This window comes from Rhyacophila brunnea, unplaced genomic scaffold (genome assembly GCF_057557595.1).
Source record: "Rhyacophila brunnea isolate RB1 unplaced genomic scaffold, BYU_Rbru_1.0 scaffold_22, whole genome shotgun sequence".
Taxonomy (NCBI): Eukaryota; Metazoa; Arthropoda; class Insecta; order Trichoptera; family Rhyacophilidae; genus Rhyacophila; species Rhyacophila brunnea.
Genome location: NW_028232882.1, coordinates 25,616,152 through 25,638,245, shown reverse-complemented (window position 1 = coordinate 25,638,245; position 22,094 = coordinate 25,616,152).

Sequence of the window (22,094 nt, the reverse complement as noted above, 5' to 3'; positions counted from 1 at the left end):
CATCGAATGGCAGCAGTTGGTGAAAGTCACTCCATCGACTACATCCAGGCATTGTTGAATCCACATGAGAGTAGCCTCCAGAAAAATGATCACTTTCACTAAAACTTAATTAACTAACTAACAAAGTATCTTTAAATGTGTAAATCTTGCCCATTTTTTGAATAATAAAATGCATAATTCTTGTCAAATTTGGGATCACAGAGATTATCAATATAATTTTTTTATTGTAAATAGGTATTTCACTATAATAATGTCGACATCAATTTTACTAATAGTTTTATAAATGCTTTTAAAAATTAATAAATATAAAAAATATTAACACCACTTCACATGGACGTACTGAAATACGATTATATTCTCAAACATTAGAGCGAGAGGTTTAAAAGAATACTATTTTATGTAATAAAAATATTTTATGCAGTCATCAAATGTTTAAAATAAATATAAAGGATAATAAGGCTTCAAAATTATGTAAATAGATTATCTACAACGTTTAAGGAATGTCCAGTATAATGCTTTGAAAATAGCATAAAAGCTCCATTTTGACGTACGCTGAGCATGTGGGCCGTTAAAGGACCGATAATGGTAATTTACTTTTTTCCATTAGTATATCTACGAAATAAAAGGATGCCCACATACTCCATTTTGGAACAAAATAAATAATTTTCTTTATTATATTATATGTATATTCAAAGAATTTTATAACACAAACCCATTCAATTAGGTAGGTAAAAAATGTGATTAATCAAACTATTACAATGCACTTTACATCGTCTTCAAAATATGATAAAGTACAATCCCAAAATGGTTGTAGGTGTATGTACGTGAAAGTATTGTCTATGATTCGATTCAAAGTGATTTATTTCAAATATTTTTTTTTTGTCAAAAAGATTCGAGGGAATCCGGTCATCAAAACGCGGTAAACTGTACGTTTTTCGAATTTGAAATAATTCATGCTTTAAAATTAAAGTTGTTCTCACGTCCGCTGTCCATCCGGGCAAGAGTGCACTTAACGATGTTCATAAAACCACCCCTTTTCCCGGATTCAAATGTGTACTTAGTGCGAACATACCGTTTTGGTTATGAACGAGCACCATTACCGATAGATGCTGCACATCATAGAGAATAATATTTATGAACAGTATGGAAATATGTCAACTCTCGTATATTATAATCTTACAATAAATTCACTAAAAGAAATTGTAAACCTTTAAATGTGACCATGAAACAAAAATATCGCACACACAACATAAGTCTGACAATGCAAATCAATTAATTTCTGATTGATTTCAGCTTTTCACTTCAAGCGTTTTAACGACCCGAGGTTTGCTTTTAACATTGGTGTTTCGATGATTAACCTAACCTAACCTAACTCTTGTTATCTATGTTAGTCGTACATTTACTTAATATATTGCTTGACGATGCTGGAAGGTGAAACCCGGTTTTCTTTAAAACTATATAAATGGAATATTATAAAACTTATGACAAATGAGAATATGAATTCAAATTCATTCAAGTAACGTCAATCGATGCATATGTACCGCAATTATGTATTTCTCTCCAAAACATCGTAGCAGAGATCGCCGTGTCAATTTCGTTCAGTAAGTCCACTTCATTGCATAATATGACTCCGATACAACGGAAGACCAGCATATGACTGACTTCCTGCATTGGCTTACGGGTTAAGATACCCCACATTTTCCCACAGTTTGGGACATTGACTCTTAGCATATTCAATGCCTTCCAAACATCGAATGGCAGCAGTTGGTGAAAATCACTCCATCGACTACATCCAGGCATTGTTGAATCCACATGAGAGTAGCCTCCAGAAAAATGATCACTTTCACTAAAACTTAATATGTATTGCAATCAGATATCTCCTGGGAACAGCAGCACAACCACCGGCTAATCATTTCCAATAAAGAATGCTAAATTCAAAATTCTCGTGAATTATTCGTTGAATAAGAAACAATAGTCAAATAAATGCTTGTATATTAATACTAAAATTTGGAGAGATCCTCACACTGGCTAGTAGTCAAGGTAAGTACCTATTATTAGTATATTGTAATAAATATATATATATATATTCTTTTTAACACTACAACAGGCATAGAGACCCAGTGACAGTAGTGTATTTAGTAATAGAAGTGAAACAATGACAAACATCCAGGCTTTGAGAAAATCACATAAATATATTGCGTGCTCACCGGGCATCGAACTCGGAGCTCCCGAATGAAAGGCCACTGCTTACGCACTGCACCATGAGAACCGCACTTTCAAACTTGTTCAGAACTTCAGTTATACGGCCATTAGTTAGTTTCATTGTATTTGGGTAGGGCGTAGCTGGCTAAATTTGTATAGTGCATTAATATAGAATTCGATGGATATAGATTCGGTTCTTGTCCTGTTTTTCAAGATTTTTTCTAGCAGGTATATTTCTAAAGTGTTTTCAAATTATGTGTGTTCAATAGCATTAATTTTTAAATAAAAATGAAATGATAATATGATGTCATTTATAAGCATACTTCCCATATAACGTATGACATCAATACAGTAGTATTTTTAACCTGTTAAAGGCGACGTGTCTCTATGCCCATTTCGCCAAATCGTTTCCCGGGCGCACGCTTATTAGAAAATATGACAGAGGTCACCTAACTGACACGTGGTTGAACGCCGCACGGGGGAGATGGCCGGCGGGAGAGACGCATTGCTACGTGCGTCGAATTTTCAAACGTCCAAACTCCCTTTGACCTGTCAAACTTATGCTATGCTTATTTCCGAAAACGGAAAGAATCGGATAAAAAAAGTCTTGAATATATTATTAAATGCACCTGATTCCTTTCAAAAGGGATGGATACCTTACGCAACGTGAACGGGAAAACATATCAGAGTGTATTTTCGGCGTGTGACGAAGTTGCGCGCGCCGATGTAACACATAATTTTTATTTCGGCCTCAAGGGCACATGCGCATGCGCATAGTGTCATTTAGTTAGTCGTTCAATACAACTAAGTAAAGAGCACGTGTTGTAAACAAAACCAATATTGTGTCATAAATATATATATATATATATATATATATATATATATATATATATATATATGTTTATAAACAAATTTCTGGAGACTAACATGCTACACTCTTAATAAAGATTCATAGAACTTTATTTATATTGAAGTGTATATTTATTTTTCATTGTAAATATTGTGTATCAAGATTTGAAGCTATATTTATGTAAGTATTATTTATGAGTAAAATTATATATATATAAATAAATAAATTTTGTGAATGTTGAGTTGGTAAATAATTAAAAAAATGTATTAAAATTTGTTTTTTTATTAATTCATAATGGGCACTTCTGAATCGATTATAACCGCTGTATAGCAAAGATGAGTTTTGGTCCAATACAATAATTAAATTACAATTATCATGTGCCATGTGAGACACAGATGAATCGCATACGTTTTCATCAACCTAATTCACTGTAATATTAATAGACTCAGGTAACGACTTATTTTGTTTTGTTACACCAAAGAAGTATAACTTCTAACACGCGTACATAAGTACACACACCATTTTTTTTTATAACCAACGTATCTAAAGTCGGGTTCTCATTAGCGAGCCGTAACTGTGACCGTTTTAGATACGATAGCTAGTATGGACACCAAACAATAAGTTCGCTAGCCTTATAAATAATTAGTTCGAATCTAGAGTTAGTTACACAGTATCTGGAACGGTTACAGTTACGACTTGCTAATGAGTATCAGACTTTACATGGAGAAGCATAGAATAGGTTAATCTTATTATAAAAGACCATAGACCAATTTACCTAAATAGCTTTGCGTTCGCGTTGTGTTTCCATGACAATATTTAATGCATATTAATATTACGATACAGACATAAATATTATATAAATTACAAGATAAAAAGAACTTTTTATATACAACGTTTTTGTAATTTAAAGTTAATGTAATTTAAATATAATACTCAATATGCTCAAACTTATACTTGATATTATGAAGTAAATAAAAAAACAAACAAAAAAAATGAAGCGCCTAGTTTCAAAAGCCCCTAAAACGGTTTTCGGTAGTTCTGAGAAAAATGAGAAAAACGATTTTAGGTGGTTTTGAGAAAAATGAGAAAAAATCATATCTATTAAATCTGTGAACTTTATATTTTTATTTTTTAATTCGTTACATTCTAAAGAGTATTTTGGCTTTGCATTTTAACGGTATTTGAATAGCACACCCACCCATTTTAGCTGGTTTTGAAATTTACCCTAATTTTTGATCATACGTATTAACGGTTTTTGGCGTTTTATAAGGTTCAATCTTTGGTCATAATATAGGTAACAAAAATATCCATATAAATACATATCTAACTCAATTTTCAAAAACCGTTTTAGGGGCTTTTGAAACTAGGCGCTTCAAATATAGAATACTGAAATGTCATTTTGACATTTCATTTTGATTTCCATAGTAACGAACGTATATATTAATAATTTAGTTGCTAGGACCACTCCCTTAGCAACCAATAATAGTCTTTTACTTTTTACGAATTTTTATGAAATAACTTTCCATACAAAACAGAATTAACTGAAAATGAATTCAACTGTGCTTAAAGATGGCTAAAAGTATTAAAAGAATGCATTGGCATCGTGTTCTGATATATTCTAAAAGCTTCAAATGTCTAGCTAGTCGGGAAGTTAGTTAAAAATCGATTGCAAGATTTGTACTGGACAAACAACCATCGGACAAACAAGAATACGAGCTAATAAAAACGTTGTAAAATAATACATTCTTTAATATGTGCGTTCAACACACTTTTCTCCATATTTGAAAATCATACCTCCTTAGTCCTTACAACAATGGTCTCCAACCTTTATGTTACTACGCCTCCCTTTAAAAAAAATCTAATCTTGGCGCCTCCCCCCCTTTATTTCATTAAATAATACAGACACTTTTTTAACACACAAGTTTTTACTACTTACTTATATCAAAATCATTTTTTAATTATTTTTTTTTCATGCGACGAATGAGCTTGTTTATTACCACAATCAATTTTAAAAGAAGTCAACCAAATTCATCATCGTTCATTGACAAAAATTAATGGATTCTATCATGAGCTCCACATAGTGAATAGGGCCCACAGGCCAGGATCTTTCACCCATATATTAAAAATATTTAATAGCCCTGAAACAAAGCAGCGCCGCAGGCGACTTTTTTTACTATTAATAAAATTATATGAAAAATGCATTAGCAAACTAACCAAGAACTCAGGAAATAGATTTTTGTTTGCTTCAATATATCTGGCGTAGAAATCATTTAAAAGTGGAGACATGTATTATTGTTATATTATATTAAAGAAATCACGTCAAAAACAATTAAAAAAAAAATATCACACCCTGCCTACACGCTTCAGTTGACACTTTAGCTACGAGTGACATTTAAATTTGAGGTTATTGTTTTCATGCAACCAGCGGTCGTTTTGTGCATTACCGAAACAGAGCGTTTGCAAAAGCGCCATTTTTAAATTAATAGGATTTAAATATATGTATTATATATTAAAATAAACATTCATGCACTGAATTTTCACTGTTACGTTAAGATATGAACTTTTATTTATTTGTAGATATTATGGTATAAAAAATAATTTATTCAAAAATTTTGGTGCCTCCCCTGGCAATAGATCGCGCCTCCCCTGGGAGGCGCGCCTCCCAGGTTGGAAACCGCTGCCTTACAACATATCCAGGAAGTAACGCGCTTACCATTAGTTTTGTATTCCCTGGAAAAGATAGACTAAACTGTTAACAACCTTTAGAGAGTTCCCATTGTTACACCAATTTGTGACCTATAATGCTTCCTTTCACAATATAAAATTGTTTTTGAACATCACCTATCTCCCCATAGAAACTAGTTTCAAATATTCAAGATGTAAAAGAAATCAGGGTATCTTAATTTACAACATAATAATATCGTCACTGTTCTGGCAGAAGACACTAATTCGAAAAAATGACATATTGAGTTAGTTATACCAAAATGTTCCTTATTTCAAACTTTACCATCTGGAAACCTTCTTAATAAATAAAGAGTCTTTATTTTAAACTCATCCTTTTTACGATTACTTAATAAACTCACATGATAGACCATTTCAAACATTTTAACAACTTCAAAGTCAAATTACTCAAAACTAATATTCTCCAAAAGTGTGTTCTGCCAGAACAGAGACGATATGATGTCACGCATTGTTTGGAGGCGAAAGATTAAGTTGATAATAATAAAATCGAGATTCTACTGTGCGTTATACACAAGAAATACGGCTTCATTTTGCCGAAAAATAGGTGCTCTCTTAAGGCTATACCTCAGTTGAGGCACGGTCTAAAAAGATCGTGTATAGGCGATGCGCGGATTACGGGTCGCGGGTGCAAATGACGCATGCCAAACGAAATATAATTTGTCATATATGTAAATCCAACTTGCGTCCATTTAATGTTCTATTTATTATTCTATCAGTAACAATAATAATATATTCATTGACATGTTTTCTTTTTAAAGTAAATGGGTAACGTTTTTAGTCATCTTGACACGATTTAAGAATTAATACGCCCGTCGCCATCACGAAACAAAGTGACGTGTTTCCAGCTCGACGTTCTCTCTCAGAATGCGAGCGAGTCCAAAATTTCGTCGCGCCTATAGTTGAAAATCATTTGCCGTTTCACTGATGTATCACCTTAAGGCAGGAGTGCAAATAATACAACTTTTCAGAGTAGATTCTGTTGAGTTGACAATTTTTTCGCCTGCGACGCCAACTATCTCTATACTTTGCAATGTATGTATCTATTTCAAATCGTGAAATAGTATAATGACAATATATAGTACGAGTATAATGACAATAAATTTGTACATACATGTGTAGGTTTTCGCCGCTGTATCTTACCTTTGATTAGTAGTATCACTAGGTAGGTACCAATTACAGCAGTGAAACAATCACAGAAACATCCGGGCTTGGTAAAATCACGCATAATATGCATTGGAACTTCGCCGTTAATTTAATCCCAGAACTCAGACGTGCTTTATCATTATTTTATATTAATTAAAATATATCAAAATCTTGATATTATAATTTAAATTGAGATCATAAATTATTTACCTGTCGGTTCACATGTCCGTAAACTTGTACGTATGCAGTTCGCCGTATCAGACTTCACCGTAAAATGTTGTATCGGAAATATATGGCCGTATATTAAAGACCGCCCAACCTCTTTGGTTCGTATAGTACTGACATAAAATTCATGTCTAAATAAAACACGGTTCTTGTCGATTTACACTTTACAGGTAGCCAGCAGCAAACAATTTTTAAAATAGCCGATATACTGGTTTATTTGTTAGGTTAGGTTAGATTTTCATTCTTGAATTCATGAATTTTGCCAAAATCAGCTATGAAAAATCTAACAAAATTGGAGACCGTATCCGTATAGTATACGGTCATCTCTTTCCGATAAGAAAACTCACGGCGAACTGTGCCGCGGTGAAATGTTTAGCGTACAATTTACATGAAACTATCGGTTCAATGAGCAAATATTATTATCTCTTCTGATTTCTGATCTTCATCTAAAGCAGTGGTTCTTAACCTGGGTTCGATCGAACCCCAGGGGTTCGGTGAGTCAGTCTCAGGGGTTCGGCGGAGCCAGGTTCAACAGCAACTCTTCAGAACAACAGCGTTCTTAACGTTTTGGTGTCAACAAATGGTAACGTACCCTGTTATTGCCAAGAAAACTCTGGAGATTTTCAAACCGTTTGTTACAACATATCTTTGCGAGAAATCCTTTTCGAGGATGCTGGACATAAAAACGAAGAAACGGAACAGACTTTGTTGCGAAAATGATATGATAGTGGCACTTGCCAAGGTGAAGCCGCGTATTTCTGAACTGGTCTCTGAAAGGCAACAGCAGAAGTCACACTGATTTTCAGTAAATATTCATTATGTTTTTGTTGTTGTGTGAAAATCATGTTTTAATTGTTTTGTTCTTTGGACACAGTGATGTTGATGCACGGTTCATTTTGTGCACCAGTAAAATATATACCTGTTTTGAATTTGAAAAAAATCATATTTCATTTTTCCAATTAAGAAGGGTTCGGTGAATGCGATTAAGAGCCACTGATCTAAAGTATGTTTTTTCAAAACTATTTTGTTACGATTAGATTGTATTGCGTTTAGTTTATTTAACTATCTAGTTTAATCGTCTAATAAAACATTGTGATAATTGAGTTTAATAAACTCCAATTTAAAAGTAGATAAATATTTTGAAATTGAGCTTGTAACAGTCCAAGGGTGTCTAGATGTAGCCCCTCGGCGCTAAGTATGCAAAACTTTCATTTAGTTGACAAGCAAGTACATAAACAGATTGAAAATTCCAAGTGTCGCTGGTAACCTACGCCCTGTTTTAATACCCCAGAGCGGTATTTGTGTAAAACACGTTCCTCGAGAACCTTAAGGGACGTCCCGGCGCCAGATGGTGACGCAGGGCCACGACGCCGGCGCCGGCGACGTCTAAACGCACCAAGTTACACCGTCTTATCAAATGGACCCGTATTATAACAACACGAACTTACAAAGGGCGCAGTGCTTATGTACAGAAAGGTCTTCGGAATTTGCATATCTATAAAAATAGTATATTACTCTGAAACAAAAATAATATCTACCTAACTTCAAAGTATAATCGACCACCCAAAATTAATAGTAAGTGGATAAGAGCAATCATTATGAAGTATATATAATATTTAATTAATCTATTAGTAATTTTTGAAAGATCTGAATTCAAATCAAACTCAGTCTAACTTTTTTTCTAGATTATTTTTTTAAAGGTTTCAAAATATGTATTTTTAAGAAAAATAATATTTAAAAATATAATTAAGTAATAATTATTAGCAAATAAGTCTTTCCTTAGCGGAAATATATAATGATAATATGCAATATTTCTCGGCTCTCGTGGTGTTGTGATGGCCTTGCATTCGGAAACTCCGGATTCTATGCCCGATGAGAACACAATATATCGTCACTGTTATGGCAGAAGACACTAATTCGAAAAAATGACATATTGAGTTAGTTATACCAAAATGTTCCTTATTTCAAACTTTACCGTGTGGAAACCTTCTTAATAAATAAACAGTCATCCTTTTTACGATTACTTAATAAACTCACATGATAGACCATTTCAAACATTTTAACAACTTCAAAGTCAAATTACTCAAAACTAGTATTCTCCAGTTAGTGTGTTCTGCCAGAACAGAGACGAATGTAGGTATGTGATTTTCTCAAAGCCTAGGTTTTTGTGATTATCTGACTTCTATTTCTAAACACTATTAAACTACCCTAATGTCATGGGGCTTATATGCCTTTTGAAGTGTTAAAAATATATATAATATAATATATTGTATATACTATTTTTTTGGATATATTATCTTAAAGGCAATAATTCTCATGAATCATATGCCGCGTTCTCGAGTGGCGATTTTTGTTGTTCAACTGTTTGTTAAACGTTGAACAGTGAATCAAAGGGAATGTCGTATCGATTCCAGTTGAACCGAAAGTTGTAATCAAGATGGCGTCAAGTGAAACAAACAAGTTTGATGTACCTGCGAGTTGTTATAACCTTTGTTACACTAGGCAAATTGCTAGGTAACCAGTTGATACGAATGATTCACCATTGAACGACTTAAATTGGAAAATACTTCAGCTTCGTTCAATTCAATTCAAAAAAAGCTGATAAATTTTGTTGAAATATGGTTCCCACTTATCAACCGACTTTCAACTGTCATTCAATATACAGTTGAACTGAAAAATCGCCACGTGAGAACGCGGCAATATACATATATGAATAAGTGCAACTTTTTTAGTTTTTGAATTTATATTTTTTTAATATTCAATGTTTGCGTGTGGTGAAAATTCTCATTTACAATCATTTCTCGATAAATAATGAGAATCTCGAAATTTCATACGGTAAAAAACTATGACAAAATTATTTTATTTCTTAAAACAAAAACTGTCAATGTCCACAATTCAAATCTGTAGAACGGAAAATAATGCAATGTTCGTTCTATCACTTCTATCAATGCATTATTATAGTGGAACAATTTAACCTTGAACTTGCGCAGATTGCGATTTTTTATAGTGCGCACGAATTACATTTTTAGAATTATACCCCGTTTACACGTGCATGGATTTACTGTTGACAGTAAGAAAATGTATGCGTAAACATGTATTATCCTGCGGTTGGCAAGATTGCATGCATGAATCAAACAAGTTTGGAAGCTTCTGTTGTAGAAAGTAGAACGATAGTGAGATAGAGATTGCAAAGACAGTCAGCACTTTTACGTGTAAACAGTTATTGTCACGATAGTTTAAAATAAGCACTATTGCCGCCAGTATATCCATGCATGCATCCACACACAGTGGCCGCACGGCTTAAGCGTTGAACTTTCACGCCGTGGGTCCCAGGTTCGAATCCTGGGTCTGGCAAGTACACATATTGTTTTTCAATTTGTGTGTGAGTCAGGGTATGGACCTAATAGGTTGAGCAAGTGGCTGACATCCATTTCTTGTAAAAACAAAATCTGTTAATACAAACTTCTACTCTGTGGAGGCCCATATGATCCTATTAGGATCGGACATGGTCGGAAAAAAATCCATGCACGTGTACAGGCGCTATTACAAAATTTTTCCGACTGCTCTTACGTGAAACGTATTTCACTATTTTCTCTCGCTCTGCGTTGCTTCAACTACTTCAAAACTATCCAACTTCACGTTTATATGGTATGTGCATTGTTATGTATTTCAAATACTTTTTTTCCAGACAGTTTTGAATTTAATTAAACTTTCCTTATTTTCAAATTAATAAAATGTTTGGTAAAATAATTTGTGTAATGTTTATATTTGCGCAAACACCTCAAGTAACTTTTAATTATTATTTTAACTTAGACCCGCAATATGAATCAATACTTCCAGTTTTTTAGTTAAAACACAAGACACTAGATATATATAGGTATATATTTCTTATATACTATTATTTACGTAAATATGTCTTTCATAGTGGTCAATATTAAGTAGTATTATCAAAATACTGCGATTTTTTACGCTGGCAATGAAATAACCTTTGAGTACAAACCTATAAACTTATCTAATGGGTCGATGACATTGAGCTACTTTACAAGCTGCTTGTTGGCGAATTTACAATCTACTTGTAAACTCGCCCAGTGTCATCATCGAACTAGCTTACAAGCAGATTGTAAACAATCTACGGAGAAAAGTTGTAAGCCGGTCTACTTTACACGCTACACGGCTATACGCTGGCGTGTGGTACCGATATGCGTCTGCGCAGTAGAGCGATAGTGGCGACCTTCCGGTAAAAAAACGAACTACTCAATACGTCGTGTCAAAATTGTACCAAAAATGATGGTTTCAACTCGCTAGCTTGTTGGCTTCTGAGCGAGTGGAAAGTTTTGTGTGTCATCATCACAATCGCACTAGCCGACTCGCCCGCTTTTAAATTCGCCAACAAGCAGCTTGTAAAGTAGCTCAATGTTATCGACGCTTAAATAATGGTTGGGGGAGCCCCTGACGAAAACTACCCAATCAAGACTCGCAACTGGACAGAATCTGACATTCGAATGACGTTTTCAAAATGGCATCCATATGGTAGTTTGTAGTTCCATTTTTTACCGTTCTTTAGATAAGTGTGTAGGTAGGTTGATAGGTTAATTAATTTATAGACGTCAAATAACTTAAAAAGAACATTTCTGATCTGGCAACAGTGCAAAATACACTGATGCCAAATCTATGTCGCAGTAGTCAGACATTTTATTTTCCCACAATCTGCCGATTTTGATGGCCAATGATTTCCATAAAATTTTGATCGAAACTAAAACTCGATTCCGGACAAATTTTATTGCTTTCGCTATTAAGCGTGACGGGTCATGGAACGATTTTCAGTGGACCGTCGTTAGGTGGAAGGTACTTAAAGGTACGAACCCGGAAGTTGGAAAACAAAACGTCAGTCGGGTGTTTTCCCGGCAACGGCGCGCGAAAATTTTGCTACGATTGGATAACAATGCATTCTATAAAACTATCCAAAGGGGCTGTGAAAAAGTCTCTTAGCAGTTTACAATATATTATGTATATTATATGCATCGTATGCCCAAACATTGAGAGGAAACAGAGAAAAAAAAAACAGCTATAACCAGTGTTGCCAACTTAGCGTTATTCTTACAAGATTTTACATTTTTAAATAGTTATAGCCAGGGAACACAGAATTAATGGGAACTAGCTTGGTGTGGTATAACAGGTTACGAATCTCGAGTGTAGAAAAATATAGGATAAACTTGAACACGTGTTAATATTTTTATTTTCAATATGTATGTCTGCATGCATTATAGTTGGTAACCTAACCGACATGCGCATTTAATATTAGTGATATACCTATAAACAAAATTCGGCTTCAAAATATTAGTCTATGGCAACCGCCTTTACATTTCTATTTTAGAGGCTTATTTTAGAGCCTATTTTAGAACCGTATGCCATACTAAACTAATGATATCTGTTCATGAAAATATATTTCACTAAGTTTGTAGTGTAAGTGTATGGTATAAACGGATACGATCAGATGGTTATAATATTTTTGTGGAAATATATTTCCATGAACAGAAATCATAAGTTTAGGACGGAACACGGTTCTAAACCGCATACGGTTTCAATCTATGGATGGCCTCTTTTTGTCTGTTATGTGGTTCGTACCTAATCCCATCACCTTTTTTTATAACTGTCCAGCGTATCTATTCTATACACAATTCTGCTTTCGGTCGCTACGGCAGTTATCTAGGGTAGGGTTGTATCATGTATTAGCACGTATTGTAACAATTACAATAAGTTAGTTGTAATTGTTTCAATAAGTGCTATGTTTTAACAGCACCTCTCTTGGCTATGTTCAATTTTAGAGCGAGATAAACAGTTTTTTTTTCTGTTAGACAGCTAACTTATTGTAATTGTTACAATAAGTGCTAATACTTCGAAACAAACCTACCCTAGATAGCTGCCGTAGCCTTGTGTATAGAAGAAAGCAGTCTTGTGTATAGAATAGATCCGCAGATGTTTAATTAAAAAATAACTCATTCAAAATATCTTCTAAAATCGTACTATAAATCTTTTCACTGTCTAACAAAATAGTACCCATTATTCCAAGGAACCACCAAAATGCAGGTACAATTTAATAAACAGTTAATAATTTTTCGCCCACTATAGCCGAACGGTTCCGCGTCAGGCATCATAAATAATCTCATGGGCCTCGGGTTCATCAAATTCACATATTGTTTTTCAATGTGTATCTGGACCCAGAGTGTGAACCTAATCATTTGAGCAAGTGGCTAACATAAATTTTTCATAAATACTACAGCAACGCAGTTTTCGTTTGTTGTATTCATCTATCATTGAGTTCAAATTAATGTTTTTAAAATTAGAACTGCACAAAATACACGTACACACTTTAAGTTTAATTTTTTTCAAAGTGTAAAATTATACATAAGATAGTATAATAGTACATAAGACGTTGATATTCAATAAATTTCCCTTTCATATACAATAGTAAAGAGCACCACTATTTCCACCCTTATTGTAACTTCAACAGAGACGTTAGTATACCCGCATTATATATTATGCTCACTCGTATTTATATATGTACATATATTATATAAGTTCGAATACTATTATACCCCTGAAAATTATCGCGTTAAATTTCACGACAAGCTTCACACTTACTGTGATTGGAAGCAATGATATAATTTATATTCTCTAGATATATCATCCGTCTACGTCAGGTGCTTCCAAATGATTTTTGATCCGAGCACATTATTTATAGGTAAGAGCGTACATAAGTGAAACGGCAAATAATTTTCAACAGTATGTGGAACGAAATTTCGGCTGCGTTGCCAGTCGGAGAGCGACAGTCGACCTGTTCGCATGTCAATTTGTTTTGTGATGGCGTCGGAGGAATATATAATTAAATCGTGTAAAGATTACTAAAAAACGTTCCGCATGTACTTGAAAAAGAAAACATGTCAATGAGTATACTATTATTATTACGAATATAATAATAAAAATATTAAAAGGACGCATGTTGGATTTTTATGACAAATTATATTTCGTTCGGCTCGCGTCATTCGCACAATCCGCGCATCGCCTAGTCACGATCTTTTTAGACCATGCCTTAGCTATAAATGAGGGTGCATGTTTTCTCTACGGCGAAATTTACATAAACTTACGACAGAAAAAAACAATTACAGTTTTACGAATAAGTACATTTAATGTGTTGCTGCCAAAAGTTGGTAAGTCGACAATTTAGGTATTTAGAGTTAACAACGGATAACGTGTCTATAAATATGTACATATGCTAGAAAAAAATTCAAGGTCATCTGATATAGGTAATGGGTATGGAATATGCACATAAAGCATAAAGAAATTGGCACTATGTCTAATTTTAGGGGGCATGTCAAAATTTCAAATTCCAATAACTCCGTAACATGATTTCGAGACTTACCAACTTTTGACAGTAACCCCACGAATTGTGTCTGCAACCAATGATCGTGCGATAATAATCGCTGTGTGTGAAACAGGAGAAACACAAAAAATTGACACAATATCTGTACCCGATATGAATGTGAACTTTCAATATGCAGCTATATGCAATAATTTATGAACAATTCATTTTTCAACTACATACAATACAATATAAGACGAATGTGAAAAAATTTTAATGCTATAAAACCATGTAGACAAATTTATTTATATGCACGCCGTTTTGTAATGTCAAATACTTGGGAATACATATCACGGGAGATGGCATTTTGCAGAGAGAGCTCGCAATCCGAATGGTAATGACTGGAGCAACATTCAACTCGATGCAGAGTCTCTGGAACTCACGATAATTGTACTCAGTTAAAACCAAATGCCGCGTATTTGATACTTGTATTGTGACGGTGCTGCTGTACAGTAGCAAATCATGGCACTTTACGAAGGCTCAGAACAACCATATACTGATGCTTCGACAACAGATGTTTCCATCAGATACTGGGTAACGCTACTGAGCAACGAGGAGTTAAGAGAACGCGCCAAGCAGCCTCTCATCACGCTGAGAGTTAAGAGGCGACGTTGGACCTGGCTCGGCCATGTGCTGCGGATGCCTGAAGATAACTTCAACCTGGTTTACCTGTTCTTCAAGCAATCCGGATTACGGCGTCCTGGAAGGCCGCTATATACTATCTATAGACTGTATACGGCGGAGCTACGGGATGCTGTTTTGACCTGGAACAATGCAAAAAGACTGGCGAGCGTCAGGGATTCTTGAAGACGCCTCTTAGTGTCCATATGCTCCAACTAAGGGGCGGATATGGCCGAATAAGAAGAAGAAGTTGTAATGTTAATAGAGTTTTTTCTCAATTGCAATTATCTGTATCCGTCTGTTTATAAAAGATTGAATTTGGATTGAGCATACACAGATGTCTAAGAGAAGGGTCGTATTACGAGAATCACCTTTTTATTCTTCGGATGCTTTTTGATTAAATGATTTCTCATGATTTAAGAGGGAGTTAGAAACTTTAGGTCTTCGTTTCCGTCATAACTTTCCCTTTTCCACTTTTTACTACCAAAATTTACAGACCTTGCACGCTGTACGACGAATTTAACGCAACTAATAATCATTGAGGGGATGACAGTTAAGTGGTGTCACCCAGTTGTTTCTCGCGAATCGGTAGTTAAATAAATTATATGTCGATTGGAGAAACCGTTATTATTTTTTTTAATGCAGAAAAATTTTGACGATTAATGAAGTAGGGAGTAAGAAATGGCGTATTTCAAAAAAATTCTACCTTATTCTTAGGTCAATAATTATTATAAAACAATCATTATTCGTAAGATGTTTTATCACATTTGAAAGGTCAAAAACATAGCTTATAATCAGTATCTTTAGTATTATGTTCAAATGTGTTAATCGTAACCATTTTTTTAATAATATAATGCCTAATTCTTGTCAAATTTGGGATCATAGAGATTATTAATATAATTTTTATCGTAAATATTTCACTATAATATAATGTTTACATAAATTTTACTAATAGTTTTTTAAATCCGTTTAAAAAATAATAAATCTAAAAAATCTTAACACCACTGCGCATGGATGTACTGAAATATGACTATATTCTAAAACATTAGATCGACAGGTTTAAAAGAATACTATTTTATGTAATAAAAATATTTTATGAAATCACCAAATGTTTAAAATAAATATAAAGAATAATAAGGCTTCAAATTATATAAATAGATTATCTACAACGTTTAAGGAATGTTCAGGCTAATGCTTTGAAAATACCATAAAATTTCCATTTTGACCTACGTTGGGCATGTGGGCCTTTAAACAAAATGATTATCACACATATTAACTTTTGTAAATTTTATATAGGTAGTGTAATATTCGCTAATAAACGTGCTTGTCCGTGTGAGAAACATATTCCGTGACTAAGAAAGTTTTGGAAACAATTAGATACGTTTGATTGTATTTAAAGCTGAAACCGCTCGTTAGAAATATGTTATAATGACAACATTGTGGACAACAGGAAACCTGCTACGATCGTTGTAACATCATATCGGTTATAAAGCTTCATAGAGTAGCGGAAGAACGCTTGTTTCCAAAACCATGTCGTTTTTTCAAACTGCGTTAAATTGTGAGTAAGGGGATAATGAGTTGAGCGAATGGCTATCAACCATCATCTTAACATGATCTCCAATCAGTGTCCTATAATATGTATGCTCAGCATAACAGTAAATAATTACAAGATAAAAAAGAACTTTTTACATACAACGTTTTTAAATTTTCTGTTGAATCATATAAACTTGACTTGACTAGCTTAATCGATCAAAAAATTTTGTACTTGATAGAAATAATACTGAAATGTCATTTTGACACTCATATTGATTTCCATAGTAACGCACGTGTATATTAATAATTTAGTTGCTAGGACCCCAGACCCCTAGCAACCAATAATGGTGTCGAAATAACTTTTCATACAAAACAGAATTAACTGAAGATGAATTCAATTCTACTTAAAGATGGCTTAAAGTATTTAAAAAATGCATTGGCATCGTGTTCTGATATATTCTAAAAGTTTCGAATGTCTAGCTAGTCGGGAATTTAGTTAAAAATCTATTGCAAGATTTGTACTGCACAAACAACCACCGGACAAACAAGAATACGAGCTCATAAAAACGTTGTGATAAAAACAAAGAGCACGCATTTTGACGTGAGTATAAAATCTATAAAAGTATAAATCTATAGGCATGCAGAGCATAATAAAAAAACGTTCATTGAGTCATGTGGTTGGCGATGTAGCGCGATACGCGTGAAGTGACCTCATTGTTGTTCTGGCCATTTCGGTAATTCAAAATGTGTTACGGGATAGTCTGATAACATTTTTAATACCAAGAAAAACGTCAGCGGCAGCTTACTGCGACAGCACGTAACAGCACATAACGTGATGATAGTGTATTCAAAACTTTAGCATTTTAATTGATTTAAGTCTTGTACTAATCCATTTTGGGTAGACCGGACAAATAAGAATACGAACTAAGAAAAACGTTGTAATAAAATATTTCGACGTGTCTACCAAGATATAAGGTTTTTATTTATTCAAAATAAATATATTTTATACGGAAGGAAATGAAATATATTAAACTCTTGTTATGGGTATTATGAAAACAAAATTCAGAAGACGAATACAGATGATCAGTAAGTGTTACTTTAGAATCCGTAAACACCTTAAATCCAAAGTAGTATCTCTGAACACACAAATCCAGATATACAGAAGAATATATATAATATATAGTAATGAAGAATACATATATATAGAAGATGGAGTATGCCGCATACGTCACAATTGTGGGTGCCATCAAATTACCTGGATAAAATATAAAATGGGCTTGTCATGTTCAACGATCTGACCTGGGCCTACCAGTCTAGAAAGTTTTTTTATACGAAACCGTCTGGATGGAGGAGTGTTGGGAGACCCAAACTGCAGTGGTTGGATGGCGTGGTCCAGGATGCAGAAGCGATCGCAATTCTGGATTGGAGAAGTCTAGCGAATGATAGACGATGAAGGTGACTTGGAACGACCAAGGCCCACCCCTAGCTGTCGCACCACAAATTTAATGATAATGATGATATTCTTTTTATAGATGCGTCTGATGTATTTTCAATTAAATAATGAAACAATAAATGAGGGAGTAATATCCTGTAAGGCTAAACAATGTATACACTGCTTAGTAGTGACACATTATAAATGAAGGCAAAACAAGGAAATAGTGCGAATATATAACTTTTACTTTTGAGAGAAGCTTACGGTTTCATTTGGGTTTTGGGATAAATTATGATAACAAGTTTAGGATGGATGATAGATGCGACGTTCGCTCAAACTGTATCAGATTTGGCGCAACGAAGGTTGAGCAGATGCGTTTTGGATGAGTCACTTTGTGGTTAACGATAGAGTCTTAACTTTAACAAGCCTAGGTGCGTCAGCTGTCTTGAAGTAACTGAATGTAACGTAATCACAGTCGTCTCATGACCCGTGACTGCTGGTCGCCTGGTCTTTTGACAATATCTGGGAATTAAAGGTGGGAAAAGCCCAAAAAGGCAGAAAGGCCCAACCAACCAGTGTTGTATGTTTAGAATATAAATAATGTGATATTTAATGTTATTGTAGTACTTATTTCTTTTTTGTTCTGTTGTTAAGTTGGTACCCGACTCAGTGACGTCCCTAGATAAAATGCCGCCCTAGCCAGCGCCAAAATGCCGCCTCATTTTTTTATACAGTATTTTTATCATCCTTTCATGAGTCCAATATCTAAGAAATGTTTTGTTTGGATACATTACTAACAAAATATCAGACTAATTATTCGCAAATCTGCACGTGTCGTTTCTGGTCATCAAGGACGTCGACGGGCAACGGAAGTAAACTAGATATCGCGAACCCGATAAAACCAGTGAGCTGATTTTTTAATGGAAAGATATTTTCGTTATTACTAAGTTTAGGTAGCTATTTATATATATACCAAATGATTCTCCTCGATTTGCCGCCCTTCGAGTAACTGCCGCCCCCAATCGACGCTCAATCTGCCTACCCCCACAGGACGTCACTGACCCGACTAATAAATAAGATAATACGTAAGATAATGAATTTAGGATTAACAATGATAGAGGGCGGCGTTTTAAATCTGCTTTGGGGCGGTAATTTACCTTGGAACGTCACTGTTAGTAAGTAAGTACCTAACTCAAATCCGATGAAAGTCTTTTTAACGTCATTCACAGAGGAATCGATCCTGCGGCAATTTGCGTTGCAAATTCTCTCCGCTTAATTCAATAATCCCGCCATGTGTGGTGGACCGTATGCAATTATGCAACATAACACGTTCATGAACACAGTAGGTAATGGATAAACATAATTTATCTACATGAGTGAATAATATATTGTTCAAACTTGAATTAGGTAAAATCATAGACAATTTTAGGTAAAAATAGATAAGTACATTTCAATCTCTATTGACGATAGGTACAATATTCCCCATATTTAAAGACATGAATTTGCAATATAATAATCCCGGGGCGGCCTACTGTAATCTTATAAACAGTCTGAGTATCTGACAAATTTACTTTTTCAGTGTGTATCCCAATTACTACAGAGAATGAACCTAATGAGTACACAATAAACATAATTATTGTGTTTTTATAAATATAAAACCTTATTGAGTGGCGCCCAACAACCACACCGGGTTGTAGAGCCAAGCATCGCGTCTCCGAGCACTCATTTGTATGATATACCTACCATAGCGTAACAAACATTAGCTGTGGCTTCAGGGTAAAAGTTCTTAAGTCATATTTTGTCAAAATGAGATAATGGCATTTGAAAAATATAACACATTTCAAAGTGTCATAACTTGACTATGTAAAAGTAATTATTGTTTGTTTCTGTTTCAATCCTTTAATTTACATTATTGTAACTATTTTGTATTATTTTAAATATATATTTTTCCATATTATTATTTTTATATGACTTAAGCAATTTTACCCCAGCAAGTTTCATGACTTAGGCTATTTTACCCATTGTAAGTACAACAATAATATAGAGAATAATGTTTAATAATACACATTTTATTTGGGTACTTTTTTATTTAAAAACATTAAACGTACGGCATTAATAAGAATACAGTATTTTATTAATGTTATTGTTATCATATAGTAAAAATGTATATTTTAGAATTTTATTAGATGAATTAAAAACATAAACAAATTTATTATTCAGGCTTCGCAAGCCTATGTATTATTAATTTTCACAAAATTCCGATTCTCATTTTTCTTGCAATGGAGTTGATGGAAGATTTTTATAATATTCATGAGATATTGGATCAATCAGATGCAGTATACTGACCAAATCCTTTTTTTTCTCTTTCGAAATTGGAAGTATAGCGAAGTATTGTTTTTTGGGTATTAGTAAAGGATTGTTTCGCATTCTTCGCAGAAATGAGATTGACATGCATGGAGATGGCGTCATTTGACAGCTTTATTTGTAATTTAAATGTATCCATGTATTCCTGTAAATACTATATGACACAACTGCCTCGGTAGTATTCTGTTCTTTATACATATTATACATTTTGATAAAATTTAAATCTGCAGGCAAATACTGTTTCTGAGTGTGTCGGCGACTGTTGTAATGACTTTCATAACGAGGAAAAGAGTTAATGTGTTGTGTAACTTTTTGTACTCTCGGCAGTAGTTTTATTGATGGGTGGATGCTTCCCTCTTTGATCTGGTTCAAATATATTTTCAGTATGAGACATTAGAATGTAAATTTTTAATAAATCCATCAGATACATCAAAAGTTTTTTGAAAGCAAGATTTACAAATCGGTTGTAGTTCCCCATCTATTTTCAAATTGTACTTGTGTGATGACAGACGATTTCTTAGGTCCTAAACTATTTGATCGCAGTCTTAGAGTAACTTTAGGATGTGTAGATATAAGACCATTTAAATAGTCGATTCTTCTATCCCTGTTATTCATTCCCCAAAATGACTCAAATAGTGTCTTCCTCAGCTCATATCCAAATTTATTTTGACATTTCATGCTGACACTCCGTAAGTTGTTCTCTACAATATTTTTCTGGGATTTCTTTAAGGCCATGCATTAGTTGAGGCACGGTCTAAAAAGATCGTTGCTAGGCGATGTGCGGATTGCGGGTCGCGGGTGCAAATGACGCCTGTCAAACGAAATATTATTTGTCATATAAATCCAACATACGTCCATTTTATGTTCTGTTTATTATTCTATTAGTAACAATAATAATATATTCATTGACATGTTTTCTTTTTAAAGTAAATGGGTAACGTTTTTAATCATCTTTACACGATTTTAGAATTAATTGGCCCGTCGCCATCATGCAGCAAAGTGACGTGTGTCTGACTCGGCGTTCTCTTAATGAATGCGAAGCGAGTACAAAATTTCGTCGCGCGTACAGTTGAAAATTATTTGGCGTTTCACTGATGCGTCACCTTAACAGTCTCCGTCACATAACATTTTCCGGAATTCCTCTTTTTTCCTGTCTTTTCTTATTGCCCTAGACCTTTTAGACTGGAGATAAGGTATACAATCAGCTTGATTTTCTTCAGTTAGTATATCACGAGATGCTGCATTTTCGATCGCAATAGCATTACTGTTATTATCATCCCAAGAGTCGCTTGAAATTTCTTCGCGTACATGTGAAACGGGTAGAAAACCTGGATCCAAAATGTCATCATCGCTGTTATCAAAAGGATCTTTTGATACATTACAGAAAGGTGAAGAAATATCGGCAACTTCTGAAAATTACAAACAATGCTAAAATATACATAATGTCCGAACATCTATTGCTTAAACAATGTGTTATAAGAAGTCCCTTTCACCATAATTATGAAGGTCCTGAGATGATGCAGCATGCTCATATAGTTCTTCAATCACTACATCCTTGTCAA